This window comes from Scyliorhinus torazame, chromosome 23 (assembly GCF_047496885.1).
Source record: "Scyliorhinus torazame isolate Kashiwa2021f chromosome 23, sScyTor2.1, whole genome shotgun sequence".
Lineage (NCBI taxonomy): Eukaryota > Metazoa > Chordata > Chondrichthyes > Carcharhiniformes > Scyliorhinidae > Scyliorhinus > Scyliorhinus torazame.
In genome coordinates, this window is record NC_092729.1 from 69,748,002 (window position 1) to 69,773,052 (window position 25,051).

Sequence of the window (25,051 nt, forward strand, 5' to 3'; positions counted from 1 at the left end):
TACAACACTGAGGGAGCACCCGATACCCAATTACAACACTGAGGGAGCAGCCTATACCCAATTACAATACTGAGAGAGCACCCGATACCCAATTACAACACTGACAGAGCACCCGATACCCAATTACAACACTGAGGGAGCACCCGATACCCAATTACAACACTGAGGGAGCACCCAAAAACAAATTACAACACTGAGGGAGCACCCGATACCCAATTACAACACTGAGGGAGCACCTGAAACCCAATTACAACACTGAGGGAGCACCCAATACCCAATTACAACACTGAGGGAGTACCCAATACCCAATTACAACACTGAGGGAGCACCTGAAACCCAATTACAACACTGAGGGGGCACCCAATACCCAATTACAACACTGAGGGAGCACCCAAAAACAAATTACAACACTGAGGGAGCACCCGATACCCAATTACAACACTGAGGGAGCACCTGAAACCCAATTACAACACTGAGGGGGCACCCAATACCCAATTACAACACTGAGGGAGCACCCAAAAACAAATTACAACACTGAGGGAGCACCCGATACCCAATTACAACACTGAGGGAGCACCCGAAAACCAATTACAACACAGAGAGAGCACCCAATACCCAATTACAACACTAAGGGAACACCCGATACTCAATTACAACACTGACAGAGCACCCGATAACCAATTACAACACTGAGGGAGCACCCGATAGCCAATTACAACACTGAGGGAGCACCCAAAAACAAATTACAACACTGAGGGAGCAGCCTATACCCAATTACAACACTGACAGAGCACCTGATAGCCAATTACAACACTGAGGGAGCACCCGATAGCCAATTACAACACTGAGGGAGCACCCGATACTCAATTACAACACTGCCAGAGCACCCGATACTCAATTACAACACTGAGGGTGCACCGGATACCCAATTACAACACTGAGGGAGCACCCGAAAACTAATTACAACACTGAGGGAGCACCCGATACTCAATTACAACACTGAGGGAGCACCCGAAAACCAATTACAACACTGAGGGGGCATCCGATAACCAATTACAACACTGAGGGAGCACCCGATACCCAATTACAACACTGAGGGGGCACCCGATACCCAATTACAACACTGAGGGAGCACCCGATACCCAATTACAACACTGAGGGAGCAGCCTATACCCAATTACAATACTGAGAGAGCACCCGATACCCAATTACAACACTGACAGAGCACCCGATACCCAATTACAACACTGAGGGAGCACCCGATACCCAATTACAACACTGAGGGAGCACCCGAAAACCAATTACAACACTGAGGGACTACCCGATACCCAATTACAACACTGAGGGAGTACCCGATACCCAATTACAACACTGAGGGAGCACCCGATACCCAATTACAACACTGAGGGAGCACCCGATACCCAATTACAACACTGAGGGAGCACCCGATACCCAATTACAACACTGAGGGAGCACCCGATACCCAATTACAACACTGAGGGAGCACCCGATACCCAATTACAACACTAAGGGAACACCCGATACTCAATTACAACACTGACAGAGCACCCGATAACCAATTACAACACTGAGGGAGCAGCCTATACCCAATTACAACACTGACAGAGCACCCAAAAACAAATTACAACACTGAGGGAGCAGCCTATACCCAATTACAACACTGACAGAGCACCTGATAGCCAATTACAACACTGAGGGAGCACCCGATAGCCAATTACAACACTGAGGGAGCACCCAAAAACAAATTACAACACTGAGGGAGCAGCCTATACCCAATTACAACACTGACAGAGCACCTGATAGCCAATTACAACACTGAGGGAGCACCCGATAGCCAATTACAACACTGAGGGAGCACCCGATACTCAATTACAACACTGACAGAGCACCCGATACCCAATTACAACACTGAGGGTGCACCGGATACCCAATTACAACACTGAGGGAGCACCTGAAAACTAATTACAACACTGAGGGAGCATCCGATACTCAATTACAACACTGAGGGAGCAGCCGAAAACCAATTACAACACTGAGGGGGCATCCGATAACCAATTACAACACTGAGGGAGCACCCGATACCCAATTACAACACTGAGGGGGCACCCGATACCCAATTACAACACTGAGGGAGCACCCGATACCCAATTACAACACTGAGGGAGCAGCCTATACCCAATTACAATACTGAGAGAGCACCCGATACCCAATTACAACACTGACAGAGCACCCGATACCCAATTACAACACTGAGGGAGCACCCGATACTCAATTACAACACTGAGGGAGCACCCGAAAACCAATTACAACACTGAGGGGGCATCCGATAACCAATTACAACACTGAGGGAGCACACGATACCCAATTACAACACTGAGGGGGCACCCGATACCCAATTACAACACTGAGGGAGCACCCGATACCCAATTACAACACTGAGGGAGCAGCCTATACCCAATTACAATACTGAGAGAGCACCCGATACCCAATTACAACACTGACAGAGCACCCGATACCCAATTACAACACTGAGGGAGCACCCGATACCCAATTACAACACTGAGGGAGCACCCGAAAACCAATTACAACACTGAGGGAGTACCCGATACCCAATTACAACACTGAGGGAGTACCCGATACCCAATTACAACACTGAGGGAGCACCCGATACCCAATTACAACACTGAGGGAGCACCCGATACCCAATTACAACACTGAGGGAGCACCCGATACCCAATTACAACACTAAGGGAACACCCGATACTCAATTACAACACTGACAGAGCACCCGATAACCAATTACAACACTGAGGGAGCAGCCTATACCCAATTACAACACTGACAGAGCACCCAAAAACAAATTACAACACTGAGGGAGCAGCCTATACCCAATTACAACACTGACAGAGCACCTGATAGCCAATTACAACACTGAAGGAGCACCCGATAGCCAATTACAACACTGAGGGAGCACCCAAAAACAAATTACAACACTGAGGGAGCAGCCTATACCCAATTACAACACTGACAGAGCACCTGATAGCCAATTACAACACTGAGGGAGCACCCGATAGCCAATTACAACACTGAGGGAGCACCCGATACTCAATTACAACACTGACAGAGCACCCGATACCCAATTATAACACTGAGGGTGCACCGGATACCCAATTACAACACTGAAGGAGCACCTGAAAACTAATTACAACACTGAGGGAGCACCCGATACTCAATTACAACACTGAGGGAGCAGCCGAAAACCAATTACAACACTGAGGGGGCATCCGATAACCAATTACAACACTGAGGGAGCACCCGATACCCAATTACAACACTGAGGGGGCACCCGATACCCAATTACAACACTGAGGGAGCACCCGATACCCAATTACAACACTGAGGGAGCAGCCTATACCCAATTACAATACTGAGAGAGCACCCGATACCCAATTACAACACTGACAGAGCACCCGATACCCAATTACAACACTGAGGGAGCACCCGATACTCAATTACAACACTGAGGGAGCACCCGAAAACCAATTACAACACTGAGGGGGCATCCGATAACCAATTACAACACTGAGGGAGCACCCGATACCCAATTACAACACTGAGGGGGCACCCGATACCCAATTACAACACTGAGGGAGCACCCGATACCCAATTACAACACTGAGGGAGCAGCCTATACCCAATTACAATACTGAGAGAGCACCCGATACCCAATTACAACACTGACAGAGCACCCGATACCCAATTACAACACTGAGGGAGCACCCGATACCCAATTACAACACTGAGGGAGCACCCGAAAACCAATTACAACACTGAGGGACTACCCGATACCCAATTACAACACTGAGGGAGTACCCGATACCCAATTACAACACTGAGGGAGCACCCGATACCCAATTACAACACTGAGGGAGCACCCGATACCCAATTACAACACTGAGGGAGCACCCGATACCCAATTACAACACTGAGGGAGCACCCGATACCCAATTACAACACTGAGGGAGCACCCGATACCCAATTACAACACTAAGGGAACACCCGATACTCAATTACAACACTGACAGAGCACCCGATAACCAATTACAACACTGAGGGAGCAGCCTATACCCAATTACAACACTGACAGAGCACCCAAAAACAAATTACAACACTGAGGGAGCAGCCTATACCCAATTACAACACTGACAGAGCACCTGATAGCCAATTACAACACTGAGGGAGCACCCGATAGCCAATTACAACACTGAGGGAGCACCCAAAAACAAATTACAACACTGAGGGAGCAGCCTATACCCAATTACAACACTGACAGAGCACCTGATAGCCAATTACAACACTGAGGGAGCACCCGATAGCCAATTACAACACTGAGGGAGCACCCGATACTCAATTACAACACTGACAGAGCACCCGATACCCAATTACAACACTGAGGGTGCACCGGATACCCAATTACAACACTGAGGGAGCACCTGAAAACTAATTACAACACTGAGGGAGCACCCGATACTCAATTACAACACTGAGGGAGCAGCCGAAAACCAATTACAACACTGAGGGGGCATCCGATAACCAATTACAACACTGAGGGAGCACACGATACCCAATTACAACACTGAGGGGGCACCCGATACCCAATTACAACACTGAGGGAGCACCCGATACCCAATTACAACACTGAGGGAGCAGCCTATACCCAATTACAATACTGAGAGAGCACCCGATACCCAATTACAACACTGACAGAGCACCCGATACCCAATTACAACACTGAGGGAGCACCCGATACCCAATTACAACACTGAGGGAGCACCCGAAAACCAATTACAACACTGAGGGAGTACCCGATACCCAATTACAACACTGAGGGAGTACCCGATACCCAATTACAACACTGAGGGAGCACCCGATACCCAATTACAACACTGAGGGAGCACCCGATACCCAATTACAACACTGAGGGAGCACCCGATACCCAATTACAACACTAAGGGAACACCCGATACTCAATTACAACACTGACAGAGCACCCGATAACCAATTACAACACTGAGGGAGCAGCCTATACCCAATTACAACACTGACAGAGCACCCAAAAACAAATTACAACACTGAGGGAGCAGCCTATACCCAATTACAACACTGACAGAGCACCTGATAGCCAATTACAACACTGAGGGAGCACCCGATAGCCAATTACAACACTGAGGGAGCACCCAAAAACAAATTACAACACTGAGGGAGCAGCCTATACCCAATTACAACACTGACAGAGCACCTGATAGCCAATTACAACACTGAGGGAGCACCCGATAGCCAATTACAACACTGAGGGAGCACCCGATACTCAATTACAACACTGACAGAGCACCCGATACCCAATTATAACACTGAGGGTGCACCGGATACCCAATTACAACACTGAAGGAGCACCTGAAAACTAATTACAACACTGAGGGAGCACCCGATACTCAATTACAACACTGAGGGAGCAGCCGAAAACCAATTACAACACTGAGGGGGCATCCGATAACCAATTACAACACTGAGGGAGCACCCGATACCCAATTACAACACTGAGGGGGCACCCGATACCCAATTACAACACTGAGGGAGCACCCGATACCCAATTACAACACTGAGGGAGCAGCCTATACCCAATTACAATACTGAGAGAGCACCCGATACCCAATTACAACACTGACAGAGCACCCGATACCCAATTACAACACTGAGGGAGCACCCGATACTCAATTACAACACTGAGGGAGCACACGAAAACCAATTACAACACTGAGGGGGCATCCGATAACCAATTACAACACTGAGGGAGCACCCGATACCCAATTACAACACTGAGGGGGCACCCGATACCCAATTACAACACTGAGGGAGCACCCGATACCCAATTACAACACTGAGGGAGCAGCCTATACCCAATTACAATACTGAGAGAGCACCCGATACCCAATTACAACACTGACAGAGCACCCGATACCCAATTACAACACTGAGGGAGCACCCGATACCCAATTACAACACTGAGGGAGCACCCGAAAACCAATTACAACACTGAGGGAGTACCCGATACCCAATTACAACACTGAGGGAGTACCCGATACCCAATTACAACACTGAGGGAGCACCCGATACCCAATTACAACACTGAGGGAGCACCCGATACCCAATTACAACACTGAGGGAGCACCCGATACCCAATTACAACACTGAGGGAGCACCCGATACCCAATTACAACACTGAGGGAGCACCCGATACCCAATTACAACACTAAGGGAACACCCGATACTCAATTACAACACTGACAGAGCACCCGATAACCAATTACAACACTGAGGGAGCAGCCTATACCCAATTACAACACTGACAGAGCACCCAAAAACAAATTACAACACTGAGGGAGCACCCGATAGCCAATTACAACACTGAGGGAGCACCCAAAAACAAATTACAACACTGAGGGAGCAGCCTATACCCAATTACAACACTGACAGAGCACCTGATAGCCAATTACAACACTGAGGGAGCACCCGATAGCCAATTACAACACTGAGGGAGCACCCGATACTCAATTACAACACTGACAGAGCACCCAATACCCAATTACAACACTGAGGGTGCACCGGATACCCAATTACAACACTGAGGGAGCACCTGAAAACTAATTACAACACTGAGGGAGCACCCGATACTCAATTACAACACTGAGGGAGCACCCGAAAACCAATTACAACACTGAGGGGGCATCCGATAACCAATTACAACACTGAGGGAGCACCCGATACCCAATTACAACACTGAGGGGGCACCCGATACCCAATTACAACACTGAGGGAGCACCCGATACCCAATTACAACACTGAGGGAGCAGCCTATACCCAATTACAATACTGAGAGAGCACCCGATACCCAATTACAACACTGACAGAGCACCCGATACCCAATTACAACACTGAGGGAGCACCCGATACTCAATTACAACACTGAGGGAGCACCCGAAAACCAATTACAACACTGAGGGGGCATCCGATAACCAATTACAACACTGAGGGAGCACCCGATACCCAATTACAACACTGAGGGGGCACCCGATACCCAATTACAACACTGAGGGAGCACCCGATACCCAATTACAACACTGAGGGAGCAGCCTACACCCAATTACAATACTGAGAGAGCACCCGATACCCAATTACAACACTGACAGAGCACCCGATACCCAATTACAACACTGAGGGAGCACCCGATACCCAATTACAACACTGAGGGAGCAACCGAAAACCAATTACAACACTGAGGGAGTACCCGATACCCAATTACAACACTGAGGGAGCACCCGATACCCAATTACAACACTGAGGGAGCACCCAATACCCAATTACAACACCGAGGGCGCACCCGATACCCAATTACAACACTGACAGAGCACCCGATACCCAATTACAACACCGAGGGCGCACCCGATACCCAATTACAACACTGACAGAGCACCCGATAACCAATTACAACACTGAGGGAGCACCCGATACCCAATTACAACACTGAGGGAGCACCCGAAAACCAATTACAACACTGAGGGAGCACCCGATACCCAATTACAACACTGAGGGAGCACCCGATACCCAATTACAACACTGAGGGAGCACCCGATAGCATATTACAACACTGAGGGAGCACCCGATAGCCAATTACAACACTGAGGGAGCACCCGATAGCCAATTACAACACTGAGGGAGCACCCGATACTCAATTACAACACTGACAGAGCACCCGATACCCAATTACAACACTGAGGGTGCACCGGATACCCAATTACAACACTGAGGGAGCACCTGAAAACTAATTACAACACTGAGGGAGCACCCGATACTCAATTACAACACTGAGGGAGCAGCCGAAAACCAATTACAACACTGAGGGGGCATCCGATAACCAATTACAACACTGAGGGAGCACCCGATACCCAATTACAACACTGAGGGGGCACCCGATACCCAATTACAACACTGAGGGAGCACCCGATACCCAATTACAACACTGAGGGAGCAGCCTATACCCAATTACAATACTGAGAGAGCACCCGATACCCAATTACAACACTGACAGAGCACCCGATACCCAATTACAACACTGAGGGAGCACCCGATACTCAATTACAACACTGAGGGAGCACCCGAAAACCAATTACAACACTGAGGGGGCATCCGATAACCAATTACAACACTGAGGGAGCACACGATACCCAATTACAACACTGAGGGGGCACCCGATACCCAATTACAACACTGAGGGAGCACCCGATACCCAATTACAACACTGAGGGAGCAGCCTATACCCAATTACAATACTGAGAGAGCACCCGATACCCAATTACAACACTGACAGAGCACCCGATACCCAATTACAACACTGAGGGAGCACCCGATACCCAATTACAACACTGAGGGAGCACCCGATACCCAATTACAACACTGAGGGAGCACCCGAAAACCAATTACAACACTGAGGGACTACCCGATACCCAATTACAACACTGAGGGAGTACCCGATACCCAATTACAACACTGAGGGAGCACCCGATACCCAATTACAACACTGAGGGAGCACCCGATACCCAATTACAACACTGAGGGAGCACCCGATACCCAATTACAACACTGACAGAGCACCCGATACCCAATTACAACACTGAGGGAGCACCCGATACCCAATTACAACACTGAGGGAGCACCCGAAAACCAATTACAACACTGAGGGACTACCCGATACCCAATTACAACACTGAGGGAGTACCCGATACCCAATTACAACACTGAGGGAGCACCCGATACCCAATTACAACACTGAGGGAGCACCCGATACCCAATTACAACACTGAGGGAGCACCCGATACCCAATTACAACACTGAGGGAGCACCCGATACCCAATTACAACACTGAGGGAGCACCCGATACCCAATTACAACACTAAGGGAACACCCGATACTCAATTACAACACTGACAGAGCACCCGATAACCAATTACAACACTGAGGGAGCAGCCTATACCCAATTACAACACTGACAGAGCACCCAAAAACAAATTACAACACTGAGGGAGCAGCCTATACCCAATTACAACACTGACAGAGCACCTGATAGCCAATTACAACACTGAGGGAGCACCCGATAGCCAATTACAACACTGAGGGAGCACCCAAAAACAAATTACAACACTGAGGGAGCAGCCTATACCCAATTACAACACTGACAGAGCACCTGATAGCCAATTACAACACTGAGGGAGCACCCGATAGCCAATTACAACACTGAGGGAGCACCCGATACTCAATTACAACACTGACAGAGCACCCGATACCCAATTACAACACTGAGGGTGCACCGGATACCCAATTACAACACTGAGGGAGCACCTGAAAACTAATTACAACACTGAGGGAGCACCCGATACTCAATTACAACACTGAGGGAGCAGCCGAAAACCAATTACAACACTGAGGGGGCATCCGATAACCAATTACAACACTGAGGGAGCACCCGATACCCAATTACAACACTGAGGGGGCACCCGATACCCAATTACAACACTGAGGGAGCACCCGATACCCAATTACAACACTGAGGGAGCAGCCTATACCCAATTACAATACTGAGAGAGCACCCGATACCCAATTACAACACTGACAAGAGCACCCGATACCCAATTACAACACTGAGGGAGCACCCGATACTCAATTACAACACTGAGGGAGCACCCGAAAACCAATTACAACACTGAGGGGGCATCCGATAACCAATTACAACACTGAGGGAGCACACGATACCCAATTACAACACTGAGGGGGCACCCGATACCCAATTACAACACTGAGGGAGCACCCGATACCCAATTACAACACTGAGGGAGCAGCCTATACCCAATTACAATACTGAGAGAGCACCCGATACCCAATTACAACACTGACAGAGCACCCGATACCCAATTACAACACTGAGGGAGCACCCGATACCCAATTACAACACTGAGGGAGCACCCGAAAACCAATTACAACACTGAGGGAGTACCCGATACCCAATTACAACACTGAGGGAGTACCCGATACCCAATTACAACACTGAGGGAGCACCCGATACCCAATTACAACACTGAGGGAGCACCCGATACCCAATTACAACACTGAGGGAGCACCCGATACCCAATTACAACACTAAGGGAACACCCGATACTCAATTACAACACTGACAGAGCACCCGATAACCAATTACAACACTGAGGGAGCAGCCTATACCCAATTACAACACTGACAGAGCACCCAAAAACAAATTACAACACTGAGGGAGCAGCCTATACCCAATTACAACACTGACAGAGCACCTGATAGCCAATTACAACACTGAGGGAGCACCCGATAGCCAATTACAACACTGAGGGAGCACCCAAAAACAAATTACAACACTGAGGGAGCAGCCTATACCCAATTACAACACTGACAGAGCACCTGATAGCCAATTACAACACTGAGGGAGCACCCGATAGCCAATTACAACACTGAGGGAGCACCCGATACTCAATTACAACACTGACAGAGCACCCGATACCCAATTACAACACTGAGGGTGCACCGGATACCCAATTACAACACTGAAGGAGCACCTGAAAACTAATTACAACACTGAGGGAGCACCCGATACTCAATTACAACACTGAGGGAGCAGCCGAAAACCAATTACAACACTGAGGGGGCATCCGATAACCAATTACAACACTGAGGGAGCACCCGATACCCAATTACAACACTGAGGGGGCACCCGATACCCAATTACAACACTGAGGGAGCACCCGATACCCAATTACAACACTGAGGGAGCAGCCTATACCCAATTACAATACTGAGAGAGCACCCGATACCCAATTACAACACTGACAGAGCACCCGATACCCAATTACAACACTGAGGGAGCACCCGATACTCAATTACAACACTGAGGGAGCACCCGAAAACCAATTACAACACTGAGGGGGCATCCGATAACCAATTACAACACTGAGGGAGCACCCGATACCCAATTACAACACTGAGGGGGCACCCGATACCCAATTACAACACTGAGGGAGCACCCGATACCCAATTACAACACTGAGGGAGCAGCCTATACCCAATTACAATACTGAGAGAGCACCCGATACCCAATTACAACACTGACAGAGCACCCGATACCCAATTACAACACTGAGGGAGCACCCGATACCCAATTACAACACTGAGGGAGCACCCGAAAACCAATTACAACACTGAGGGAGTACCCGATACCCAATTACAACACTGAGGGAGTACCCGATACCCAATTACAACACTGAGGGAGCACCCGATACCCAATTACAACACTGAGGGAGCACCCGATACCCAATTACAACACTGAGGGAGCACCCGATACCCAATTACAACACTGAGGGAGCACCCGATACCCAATTACAACACTGAGGGAGCACCCGATACCCAATTACAACACTAAGGGAACACCCGATACTCAATTACAACACTGACAGAGCACCCGATAACCAATTACAACACTGAGGGAGCAGCCTATACCCAATTACAACACTGACAGAGCACCCAAAAACAAATTACAACACTGAGGGAGCACCCGATAGCCAATTACAACACTGAGGGAGCACCCAAAAACAAATTACAACACTGAGGGAGCAGCCTATACCCAATTACAACACTGACAGAGCACCTGATAGCCAATTACAACACTGAGGGAGCACCCGATAGCCAATTACAACACTGAGGGAGCACCCGATACTCAATTACAACACTGACAGAGCACCCAATACCCAATTACAACACTGAGGGTGCACCGGATACCCAATTACAACACTGAGGGAGCACCTGAAAACTAATTACAACACTGAGGGAGCACCCGATACTCAATTACAACACTGAGGGAGCACCCGAAAACCAATTACAACACTGAGGGGGCATCCGATAACCAATTACAACACTGAGGGAGCACCCGATACCCAATTACAACACTGAGGGGGCACCCGATACCCAATTACAACACTGAGGGAGCACCCGATACCCAATTACAACACTGAGGGAGCAGCCTATACCCAATTACAATACTGAGAGAGCACCCGATACCCAATTACAACACTGACAGAGCACCCGATACCCAATTACAACACTGAGGGAGCACCCGATACTCAATTACAACACTGAGGGAGCACCCGAAAACCAATTACAACACTGAGGGGGCATCCGATAACCAATTACAACACTGAGGGAGCACCCGATACCCAATTACAACACTGAGGGGGCACCCGATACCCAATTACAACACTGAGGGAGCACCCGATACCCAATTACAACACTGAGGGAGCAGCCTATACCCAATTACAATACTGAGAGAGCACCCGATACCCAATTACAACACTGACAGAGCACCCGATACCCAATTACAACACTGAGGGAGCACCCGATACCCAATTACAACACTGAGGGAGCAACCGAAAACCAATTACAACACTGAGGGAGTACCCGATACCCAATTACAACACTGAGGGAGCACCCGATACCCAATTACAACACTGAGGGAGCACCCAATACCCAATTACAACACCGAGGGCGCACCCGATACCCAATTACAACACTGACAGAGCACCCGATACCCAATTACAACACCGAGGGCGCACCCGATACCCAATTACAACACTGACAGAGCACCCGATAACCAATTACAACACTGAGGGAGCACCCGATACCCAATTACAACACTGAGGGAGCACCCGAAAACCAATTACAACACTGAGGGAGCACCCGATACCCAATTACAACACTGAGGGAGCACCCGATACCCAATTACAACACTGAGGGAGCACCCGATAGCATATTACAACACTGAGGGAGCACCCGATAGCCAATTACAACACTGAGGGAGCACCCGATACTCAATTACAACACTGACAGAGCACCCGATAACCAATTACAACACTGAGGGAGCACCCGATACCCAATTACAACACCGAGGGCGCACCCGATACCCAATTACAACACTGACAGAGCACCCGATACCCAATTACAACACCGAGGGCGCACCCGATACCCAATTACAACACTGACAGAGCACCCGATAACCAATTACAACACTGAGGGAGCACCCGATACCCAATTACAACACTGAGGGAGCACCCGAAAACGAATTACAACACTGAGGCAGCACCCGATACTCAATTTCAACACTGAGGGAGCACCCAATACCCAATTACAACACTGAGTGAGCACCCGATACCCAATTACAGCACTGATGGGGCACCCGCTAACCTATTACAATACTGAGGGAGCACCCAATACTCAATTACAACACTGACAGAGCACCCGATAGCCAATTACAACACTGAGGGAGCACCCGATACCCAATTACAACACTGAGGGAACACCCGATACCCAATTACAACACTGAGCGAGCACAATTATTAATTACAGCACTGATGGGGCACCCACTAACCTATTACAACACCGATGCAGCACCTGCTACTCAATCACTGCACAGCTGGAACATCTGTACATCATTACAACAATGTGGGACGAGAGAATTTTACTGTCAAATATGTCTCCCGAGCCACTGGCTCCAGGATTGCTGCTGTTTCCTCATTCAGTATTAATACGGACACTTCCCCTTCCATCAGTCACCTCTCCCTCTCTCCCAAACACTTGGAAGTCTGTATATTCCATGGTACAGTGGCAGTGCACAGTCAGATCCCACAAACACCCGAGAACATTTACGTCTCTCCAAACAAACTTCCCCCTCTTACTCCACTTCAATATGTCCCTCATCCTCGCACAGCAGAATCCCCCCCCCCCCACACACACACACACACTCCAGTGTGGGATCGGCCGGATTTGAAAAAAAAAGTGTTTGCGGTGAGAATAGCCGCAGTTGTTGTGCGAGGAATGTGGGGCGGGGTCTAGGGGTGCAAGAACCCTCCCATCCGTGGGCAGGGTGGGTACAGAGGGATATGGGCCAAATGCGGGCAAGTGGGACTAGCTTAGTGATAGAAACTGGGCGGCACGGACAAGCTGGGCCGAAGGGACCGTTTCCATGCTGTAAACATCTTTCACTCTATGACTGGCCTCCAGTCACACAAACAGCCTTCTCCCACCACCCTCTGTCTCCTATCACTAACTCAGTTCTGCTTCCAAGTTACCCCATCTCCCATGTGCATTTGACTTCTTTGTCAGTCTCCCATGTGGGGCCTTGTCAGAGGCTTGGCTGCAATCCAGATAAACTACATCAACTGCACCACCCTCATCTGGTCACCTCCTCCAATAATTCAGTCCCATTGGTTCAGCACGGCCTCCCTCTGCCACGCTGACTATTCCTGATCAAAGCTCGCCTCTCCCAAGTGGAGATTGATTCTCCAGCCCCACCGCTCCACGTCAATATTTCCCTCAGCCTCACACAGCAAGATCCCACACTGGAGACCGTCAGATCCTGTGTCTTTATCCCCCCTCCTCCCTTGACCCACCAACCAATGTCCACCTCTGCTTTGCTGTCTCTGGATACCCCCTCCCACGCCATCGCCTCACTGGCTCTCTTTCACCCACACAGCCCCCAACATTCCCCACCCCCCCCAGTGTGGACACTGTCGCCGTGCGAGGAATATGGGGTGGGTTGTGTGGGCACAAGGAGGGGGGAGGAAGCTGGACCCTGACTCTACCCCCCAGCCACGACTCTTGTCTCTCTCTCTCCGCTCCCTCTGGCTTTGCACTCTCCCCTATCTCCATCCTAATTGCACAATCAGATCCAGTCACCCCTCCAGTCAGTGTACATGAGCAATGAAGGCAATTCTACACAGCAAGATCCCACTGGCAGTACCACGATGGTGCAGGACACCCCTCCCACACTCTCTGTCTCTCTCCCCCACCCCACCAGATCCCCTTCACATCCCCAGCCTTCAACTTCCACACTTACCTCTGCCTCCATCGCTCTCTTTCTCTCTCATTTCATTTCTCTCCCTCCCTCTCTCTCATTTCATTGCTCTCTCTCTCTATCCCTCTCGGAGCCGGATCTCCACAGAATCAGACCGTACAGAACTGGCCCTTCCACCCACCAAGCCTGGAGAGACAAGTGTAAATACTCTAATCTGCTCCAATCCCTCTGCCCAGAACTAGGCCCAGAGCCTTGAATGTTACCACACGTTGAACCGCCCAATTCTCTCCATCAGAGAGAAATCTGGAAGGGCAGAGAGACAAGAACATTCTACACTCAGAAACTCAGTAAAGTGAATTGAAATGGTCCCTGGCCTTTTACATGTAAATGTGACATGACTGACACCAAGACATAGGCCCTGTTCTGATTGGCAATTTAAGCCCCCTTCCAGTCACAGCCTTTTACATTCCAGGCCCTTGTCAGCGCTCGATCGAAATGTCCTTCGAAATGTTCATGTCTTATCATTCTGAATAAAGTGCCGCCACACGGGACATGTGTCAGTGTTTAACATTCCACAATCACATCCCAAACCCTCTCCAGTCAATGAATCGATTACAGTCGCAATGAAGGCAGTTCCGCACAGCAAGATCCCAGTAACAGCCCCACGGCAGCGGTGGACACCCCCACCCTGACACTCTGTCTCTTTCCACTACCCTTCCTGAGCCCCTCACACCCCCATTCCCAGCCCCTCCCTGTTCAGCTGCCCTTCCCTCCCTCCATTTCCCCACCTCTCTCTCTCTGTGTCTGCCTCTCCCTCTCCCAGCCTCCCTCTTTCCCTCAATCTTTTCCATTTACAGTCAGCTCGCGGGTGTTTGTAAGTAACAGGGAGCCAGACCAGGCGAGTACACAGCACGATTCCACACACACACACAACCTGGTCACAGACAGGGGAACAATTTAAACACTGAAACCTGGAGCAGGCCATTCGGCCCTTCCCACCTGCTCTGCCATTCATTATCACGGCTGACCATGCAACTCAGTAACCTGTTCCCCCCCCCCACATCCTCTGATCCTCCCCAGAGCTGTATCCTTCTTTAAAACAAGCTGACCAGCAACATTATCCAGGGTGGATCTTTATCAACACAAAATTCACAGGTGGGCCAAAATGTGGACAGGCAGACAGAGAGAGAGACAGAGAGAGAAATCCAGTCAACACCTCAATAAACTCAAAATGCTTCCTGCACAGTGCACTGAATCCCTCAATTCATCCCCGTGTGGGGAAAACTGGCAGCAGAATTATCCAGGAATAAAACTTCACCTTAAACAACTTTCAATTCCCGTCCCTCTCCCACCAGCTTCACAAGTGGGGGATGGATTTAAAACCCAGCGGCTGCTTCTTTCGGGAGGCACTTTCCGGGTCATCTCTGCCCAGCAAGACTCCAAGGCACCGTTACCAATCTCCGTCCCCTTCTCTCTCTCCTTCCCCCTTCACCGCATTCTCTCTCTCCTTTCCCATTCTCTCTCTCCTTTTCCTTTCTCTCTCTCCTTTCCCATTCTCTCTCTCCTTTCCCATTCTCGCTCCCATTTTCCTATCTCTCTCTCCTTTTCCATTCTCTCTCTCTCTCTCTCCTTTTCCTTTCTCTCTCTCCTTTTCTATTCTCTCTCCTTTCCCATTCTCTCTCTCATTTTCCTTTCTATCTCTCCTTTCCCATTCTCTCTCTCCTTTCCCATTCTCTCTCTCATTTCCCATTCTCTCTCTCTCCTTTCCCATTCTCTCTCTCTCCTTTCCCATTCTCTCTCTCCTTTCCCATTCTCTCTCTCTCCTTTCCCATTCTCTCCTTTCCCATTCTCTCTCTCCTTTCCCATTCTCTCTCTCCTTTCCCATTCTCTCTCTCTCCTTTCCCATTCTCTATCTCTCTCTCCTTTCCCATTCTCTCTCTCTCTCCTTTCCCATTCTCTCTCTCTCCTATCCCATTCTCTCTCTCTCCCTCTCCTTTCCCATTCTCTCTCTCTCTCTCCTTTCCCATTCTCTCTCTCTCCTTTCCCATTCTCTCTCTCTCTCTCCTTTCCCATTCTCTATCTCTCTTCCTTCCCCATTCTCTCTCTCCTTTCCCATTCTCTCTCTCTCCTTTCCCATTCTCTCTCTCTCCTTTCCCATTCTCTCTCTCCTTTCCCATTCTCTCTCTCTCTCTCCTTTCCCATTCTCTATCTCTCCTTCCCATTCTCTCTCTCTCCTTTCCCATTCTCTATCTCTCCTTTCCCATTCTCTCTCTCTCCTTTCCCATTCTCTCTCTCTCTCTCCTTTCCCATTCTCTATCTCTCTTCCTTCCCCATTCTCTCTCTCCTTTCCCATTCTCTCTCTCTCCTTTCCCATTCTCTCTCTCCTTTCCCATTCTCTCTCTCTCTCTCCTTTCCCATTCTCATCTCTCCTTCCCATTCTCTCTCTCTCCTTTCCCATTCTCTATCTCTCCTTTCCCATTCTCTCTCTCCTTTCCCATTCTCGCTCTCCTTTCCCATTCTCTCTCTCTCTCTCCTTTCCCATTCTCTCACTCCTTTCCCATTCTCTCTCTCTCTCTCACCTTTCCCATTCTCTTTCTCTCCTTTCCCATTCTCTCTCTCCTTTCCCATTCTCTCTCTCTCTCCTTTCCCATTCTCTCTCTCTCTCCTTGCCCATTCTCTCTCTCTCTCTCTCCTTTCCCATTCTCTCACTCCTGTCCCATTCTCTCTCTCTCTCCTTTCCCATTCTCTCTCTCTCCTTTCCCATTAATCCCAGTAAAACACGGGCACTGTGCGATTGGTAAATTAAGCTTGGCCCCAATCGCAGCCTTTCCCGTTCCAGGCCCTTTGAGAGAGCTGGATTGAAATGTCCTCGGAAAATCTCCTGTCTTCCCATTTGGAATAAGTGTCGCACCACACTGGACATGTTTAATATTTATGATTACAGAACTAAAACCCAAAACCTTCCCCCCCCCCCCGGCCAGTCAATGTACTAATGACTAAAGTTACAATGTAGACCAGTCTGCACAGCAGGATCCCACGGGCAGCCCCACAACGGAGGAGGACTCAACCGCTCCCAAGATGCAGCATCGATTTCCCCCACTGAGTCCCCAATGTTCCCCCCCCTCCCAGTTTGGTTCTCCCTCACCCTGTTTCTCCCCCCGCCCTTTCCCTCCGTCTAGTTAGGTTTACAGTGTGGACACCATGGTGGGGTGAGGAATATGGGGTGGGGAGGTGGGGGTCTGAGCCCTGGTTGTGCAGCAGAGTCTGTGCAGAGTCTGCACACTGAGAGGGAGAGAGGGCGAGAGAGGCTGAGTGGGAGAGACTGAGAGGAAGAGAGGCTGAGAGGGAGAGACTGAGATGGTGAGAGACTGAGAGGGAGAGAGACTGAGAGGGAGAGAGGCTGAGGGAGAGAGGCTGAGAGGGAGAGAGACTGAGAGGGTGAGAGAGACTGAGAGGGAGAGAGACTGAGAGGGAGAGAGACTGAGAGGGAGAGAGAGACTGAGAGGGAGAGAGACTGAGAGGGAGAGAGGCTGAGAGGGTGAGAGAGGCTGAGAGGGAGAGAGAGGCTGAGAGGGTGAGAGAGGCTGAGAGGGAGAGACTGAGAGGGAGAGAGACTGAGAGGGAGAGAGACTGAGAGGGAGAGAGACTGAGAGGGAGAGAGTGAGAGGGTGAGAGAGGCTGAGAGGGTGAGAGAGGCTGAGAGGGAGAGAGACTGAGAGGGAGAGAGACTGAGAGGGAGAGAGACTGAGAGGGAGAGAGACTGAGAGGGAGAGAGACTGAGAGGGAGAGAGTGAGAGGGAGAGAGGCTGAGAGGGAGAGACTGAGAGGGAGAGAGACTGAGAGGGAGAGAGACTGAGAGGGTGAGAGAGGCTGAGAGGGAGAGAGAGGCTGAGAGGGAGAGAGACTGAGAGTGTGAGAGAGGCTGAGAGTGTGAGAGAGGCTGAGAGGGAGAGAGACTGAGAGGGAGAGAGAGACTGAGAGGGAGAGAGATTGAGAGGGAGAGAGAGACTGAGAGTGACTGAGAGGGAGAGAGAGACATGGAGGGAGAGAGAGGCTGAGAGGGAGAGAGAGGCTGAGAGGGAGAGAGACTGAGAGTGTGAGAGAGGCTGAGAGTGTGAGAGAGGCTGAGAGGGAGAGAGACTGAGAGGGAGAGAGAGACTGAGAGGGAGAGAGATTGAGAGGGAGAGAGAGACTGAGAGAGACTGAGAGGGAGAGAGAGACATGGAGGGAGAGAGAGGCTGAGAGGGTGAGGGAGACTGAGAGGGAGAGAGAGGCTGAGAGGGAGAGACTGAGAGGGAGAGAGAGACTGAGAGGGTGAGAGGGAGAGACTGAGAGGGTGAGAGACTGAGAGGGAGAGAGAGAGAGAGGGTGAGAGAGACTGAGAGGGAGAGACTGAGAGGGAGAGACTGAGAGGGTGAGAGACTGAGAGGGAGAGAGAGAGAGAGGGTGAGACTGAGAGGGAGGGAGAGGCTGAGAGGGGGAGAGACTGAGAGGGAGAGAGAGAGACTGAGAGGGAGAGAGACTGAGAGGGTGAGAGATTGAGAGGGAGAGAGACTGAGAGGGAGAGAGACTGAGAGGGAGAGAGAGACTGAAAGGGAGAGAGACTGAGAGGGTGAGAGATTGAGAGGGAGAGACTGAGAGGGAGAGAGAGGCTGAGAGGGTGAGAGAGGCTGAGAGGGAGAGAGAGGCTGAGAGGGTGAGAGAGACTGAGAGGGAGAGAGAGACTGAGAGGGAGAGAGACTGAGAGGGAGAGAGGCTGAGAGGGTGAGAGAGGCTGAGAGGGAGAGAGAGGCTGAGAGGGAGAGAGGCTGAGAGGGTGAGAGACTGAGAGGGAGAGTGACTGAGAGGGAGAGAGACTGAGAGGGTGAGAGAGACTGAGAGGGAGAGAGACTGAGAGGGAGAGAGGCTGAGAGGTAGAGAGACTGAGAGGGAGAGAGACTGAGAGGGAGAGAGACTGAGAGGGAGAGAGGCTGAGAGGGAGAGAGAGACTGAGAGGGAGAGAGACTGAGAGGGAGAGAGACTGAGAGGGAGAGAGACTGAGAGGGAGAGAGTGAGAGGGAGAGAGGCTGAGAGGGAGAGAGACTGAGAGGGTGAGAGACTGAGAGGGAGAGTGACTGAGAGGGAGAGAGACTGAGAGGGAGAGAGAGACTGAGAGGGAGAGAGACTGAGAGGTAGAGAGACAGAGAGGGAGAGAGGCTGAGAGGGAGAGAGACTGAGAGGGAGAGAGAGACTGAGAGGGAAAGAGACTGAGAGGGAGAGAGGCTGAGAGGGAGAGAGACTGAGAGGGAGAGAGGCTGAGAGGGAGAGAGACTGAGAGGGAGAGAGAGACTGAGAGGGAAAGAGACTGAGAGGGAGAGAGACTGAGAGGGAGAGAGACTGAGAGGGAGAGAGACTGAGAGGGAGAGTGACTGAGAGGGAGAGAGACTGAGAGGGAGAGAGACTGAGAGGGAGAGAGACTGAGAGGGAGAGAGGCTGAGACGGAGAGAGAGACTGAGAGGGAGAGAGACTTAGAGGGAGAGAGACTGAGAGGGAGAGAGAGACTGAGAGGGAGAGAGAGACTGAGAGGGAGAGAGACTGAGAGGGAGAGAGACTGAGAGGGAGAGAGACTGAGAGGGAGAGACTGAGAGGGAGAGAGACTGAGAGGGAGAGAGACTGAGAGGGAGATGGACTGAGAGGGAGAGAGAGGCTGAGGGAGAGAGAGACTGAGAGGGAGAGGGACTGAGAGGGAGAGAGACTGAGAGGGAGAGACTGAGAGGGAGAGACTGAGAGGGTGAGAGACTGAGAGGGAGAGAGAGGCTGAGAGGGTGAGAGACTGAGAGGGAGAGAGACTGAGAGGGAGAGACTGAGAGGGAGAGAGTCTGAGAGGGTGAGAGAGGCTGAGAGGGAGACAGAGGCTGAGAGGGAGAGAGAGGCTGAGAGGGAGAGAGAGACTGAGAGGGAGAGACTGAGAGGGAGAGAGACAGAGAGGGAGAGAGTCTGAGAGGGAGAGAGAGACTGAGAGGGAGAGAGTCTGAAAGGGTGAGAGACTGAGAGGGAGAGAGACTGAGAGGGAGAGAGTCTGAGAGGGTGAGAGAGGCTGAGAGGGAGAGAGACTGAGAGGGAGAGAGACTGAGAGGGAGAGAGGCTGAGAGGGTGAGAGAGGCTGAGAGGGAGAGAGACTGAGAGGGAGAGAGACTGAGAGGGAGAGAGACTGAGAGGGAGAGAGAGGCTGAGAGGGTGAGAGGCTGAGAGGGAGAGGGACTGAGAGGGAGAGAGAGGCTGAGAGGGAGAGAGAGACTGAGAGGGAGAGAGGCTGAGAGAGAGGCTGAGAGGGTGAGAGAGGCTGAGAGGGAGAGAGACTGAGAGTGTGAGAGGCTGAGAGGGAGAGAGAGGCTGAGAGGGAGAGAGGCTGAGAGGGTGAGAGAGGCTGAGAGGGAGAGAGAGGCTGAGAGGGAGAGAGATTGAGAGGGAGAGAGAGACTGAGAGACTGAGAGGGAGAGAGAGACATAGAGGGAGAGAGAGGCTGAGAGGGAGAGACTGAGAGGGAGAGAGAGACTGAGAGGGAGAGGGTGAGAGACTGAGAGGGAGAGAGAGAGGGTGAGACTGAGAGGGAGGGTGTGGCTGAGAGGGGGAGAGACTGAGAGGGAGAGAGAGACTGAGGGAGAGACTGAGAGGGAGAGACTGAGAGGGTGAGAGACTGAGAGGGAGAGAGAGAGAGAGGGTGAGACTAAGAGGGAGGGAGAGGCTGAGAGGGGGAGAGACTGAGAGGGAGAGAGACTGAGAGGGTGAGAGATTGAGAGGGAGGGAGAGGCTGAGAGGGAGAGAGATTGAGAGGGAGAGAGACTGAGAGGGAGAGAGATGGTGAGAGACTGAGAGGGTGACAGACTGAGAGGGTGAGAGAGACTGAGAGGGTGAGAGACTGAGAGGGTGAGAGACTGAGAGGGAGAGAGAGAGACTGAGAGGGAGAGAGAGGGAGAGACTGAGAGGGAGGGAGAGACTGAGAGGGTGAGAGATTGAGAGGGAGAGAGACTGAGAGGGAGAGAGAGGGAGAGAGACTGAGAGGGTGAGAGACTGAGAGGGAGAGAGAGACTGAGAGGGTGAGAGGCTGAGAGGGTGAGAGAGACTGAGAGGGTGAGAGGCTGAGAGGGTGAGAGAGACTGAGAGGGTGAGAGGCTGAGAGGGTGAGAGACTGAGAGGGTGAGAGGCTGAGAGGGAGAGAGAGACTGAGAGGGAGAGAGGCTGAGAGGGAGAGAGACTGAGAGGGTGAGAGGCTGAGAGGGAGAGAGACTGAGAGGGTGAGAGACTGAGAGGGATGGAGAGACTGAGAGGGTGAGAGACTGAGAGGGTGAGAGAGACTGAGAGGGTGAGAGGCTGAGAGGGAGAGAGACTGAGAGGGTGAGAGACTGAGAGGGAGAGAGACTGAGAGGGTGAGAGACTGAGAGGGAGAGAGAGACTGAGAGGGTGAGAGACTGAGAGGGTGAGAGACCGAGAGGGTGAGAGACTGAGAGGGTGAGAGAGACTGAGAGGGTGAGAGGCTGAGAGGGAGAGAGACTGAGAGGGTGAGAGACTGAGAGGGAGAGAGAGACTGAGAGGGTGAGAGACTGAGAGGGTGAGAGGCTGAGAGGGAGAGAGAGACTGAGAGGGTGAGAGACTGAGAGGGATGGAGAGACTGAGAGGGTCACACACAGGAATCGATCAATCACTACCACCGCAAACTGAATTCAAATGGCCCCGTCAATTTCATTTCACCCTCACATTTAAATCTCGGCCTAAAACACAGGCTTTATTCCAGAATTATCCCCGTTTCAAGTTAAGGGACTATAATTCGAGATTACTTTACAGTCGATGGATTCATTATTAAAGTGACCCCACTGTTGTTTCATTTCCGGAATTCTGCAGGCAACTTGTGCACGGGGAGATCCCCAAAATGGTGACACTTTCCAAATTGAGTTCCGAGTTTCTGATGGTGGATTTCTCCCTCAGCGGCTATGAGATCTGGCTGAATATCCCGTCAGTGCAGCAGGAAGGGTTCATTAACTCCCTCGTTCCCAACCACTCAAGTTTAAAACTTTAACATTCGAGACCTTCAAACCCACTTTGCAGTCTGTGAGCGATTTCATTGTTTTTTTTAAAGAAGTAGGGACTGTAGATTTATTTATTTATTTTTATAAATTTAGAGTGCCCAGTTCATTTTTTCCAATTCAGGGACAATTCCGTGTGGCCAGTCTACCCACCCTGCACATCTTTGGGTTGTGGGGGCGAAACCCACGCAAACACGGGGGGAGCTATTTTATTGTAAGAGTTGTGGTCACTGTTGCTGCGCGTAAAAGGCCACAGGCCTGTGAGTGAACAGCAAGATCCCACAGCGGCAGCTATCTGGACCTAACCGATGGGACACTGTCCTTCCTCCCCCCCCCCTTCACTCCTGCTGGGTGCCCCATTCCCCACTGCACCGAACAACCCCACCCCCACCGCCGTGTCATGTGTGGATTGGAACATCCCTGGAGAAGTCCCTTCAGTTTCTGAAAGAGTTAAACTGCCTCTTAAAATGAAGAAAAACCTTTCGAAAACGAAATCCATTGGCACGCAGAAAGATCCCAGAAGGTGCAGTCGGCAGTGTTGAGTGTCGTTTATATTTGCTACCAGGTTGCAGAGAGTGGCTTAAACCGTTAAATCCCCCCCCCCCCGCCCCCCCCCCCCCCCCCCCCGCCCCCTACCCCCTACCCCACCACAAATACCCGGGACGCTCAGAATTAATATAACCCCTGTTATTTTGGAACAAAATTAGACAGCTTCATATTCCAGATTTGTATTTTACTCTTTGCCGCCCACCAAAGAGTTAATGTGTTTGTGTCTAAGTGCAAGGCCGGGGCGGCAATAAAGAGACAACTCACGTGAGTGCGGCCTGTGGAGTAGGCCTCAGTCCATCCACTTGTCCTCTGGAGAATAGCCTTTGTCCAAAGATTCCTGCTCACATTGCAGTCTTTCAAAATTCAAATTCCTGGGAAAAAGAGGGAGAAAGTTAACTAAATCACTGGAAAAGATTGAAACTATTTAATACAGCGAGAGCCCAGGGTTCCCTTTTCAGTTTTACAACTCCTCAGCAACATCCGAATACAAATAAGTCACAGCTTTCAACCAGAGGTTAAAAAAGATTGAGAGACAATTAATACTCAAAATCTTTTTATTATCACAATTAGGCTTACATTAATACTGCAATGAAGTTACTGTGAAAATCCCCTTCTCTTGTGTTTCTTGCTGTCTCTCTGTACCTCTTATACATATTTATGTCTCCCTCCCTCACTCTCTTTGATCCCTCCAATATTAAAATTAAACCTCAGTCAGGGTAATAACCCGGGTGAAGCCTGCGGAACAGGCCTCAGCCAGCGCTCCCTCGGGAAGAATTCACACTCCCTCGTCCTCCTCACATGATTCCCGACCTCCTTCCAGTTTTCCAAATAAAGATGCCTCTGGAGAAAAAAAGGAGATAAAATTGGTTATAAAGACAATAACAGGGACATTTAAAAAAAATATAAAAAACAGCACAACAGGAGTCCAACATTTCCAATCTCGAGCCAATCAGCAACATGTCAACACCCAAAATGCACAGCTCAAAACAGAGAGATTGACACACCCAGCGACACACACACACACACACACACACACACACTGAAGCAGAGGGGTAATGTTTTCAGTGTCGTGGGTTTTTGGTTTGTGAACTGAAGTCCCTCAGACACAGATGTATCCTCAGTGAGCTGTGAGCAGACTCCACCCCTAGTCTCTGCCATGTGTGGAATGTCTGTCTCAGAGGACAGCTCTCTATTGACATGTAAATGAGTGACAAGAGATGCTGATCTCCTTGCTGCTCAGCCCCACACACACAGAATGTGACTTCAGCTAAACCTTGGCCTTCCCCACACCAGTGTTGTTCACTGAGCAGGCCGGAAAAAATTGGATTAAATGTAATTATTAGACAGGGACGTTCTTATTTTTTCTACCCAAGTGCATAACCTCATATTTATCCATGTTATACTGCATCTGCCACATCTCTCTCTCACTCACTCCCCTCCCAAT

At 50.3% G+C, this 25,051-nt stretch overlaps 1 long non-coding RNA gene across 1 annotated transcript in view; it reads right to left on the reverse strand.

Annotated features, from left to right (window-relative positions):
- Positions 1-24,707, reverse strand: part of LOC140399617 (uncharacterized) — a 295,698-nt gene extending 270,991 nt beyond the window's left edge. The window contains exons 1-2 of the long non-coding RNA XR_011937766.1: positions 24,314-24,707; positions 23,872-23,978 (exon numbers count right to left, since the gene is read on the reverse strand). This is a non-coding gene — a long non-coding RNA (uncharacterized lncRNA). The remainder of the gene's footprint in view (positions 1-23,871; positions 23,979-24,313) is intronic.
- Positions 24,708-25,051: the final 344 nt, after the last annotated feature.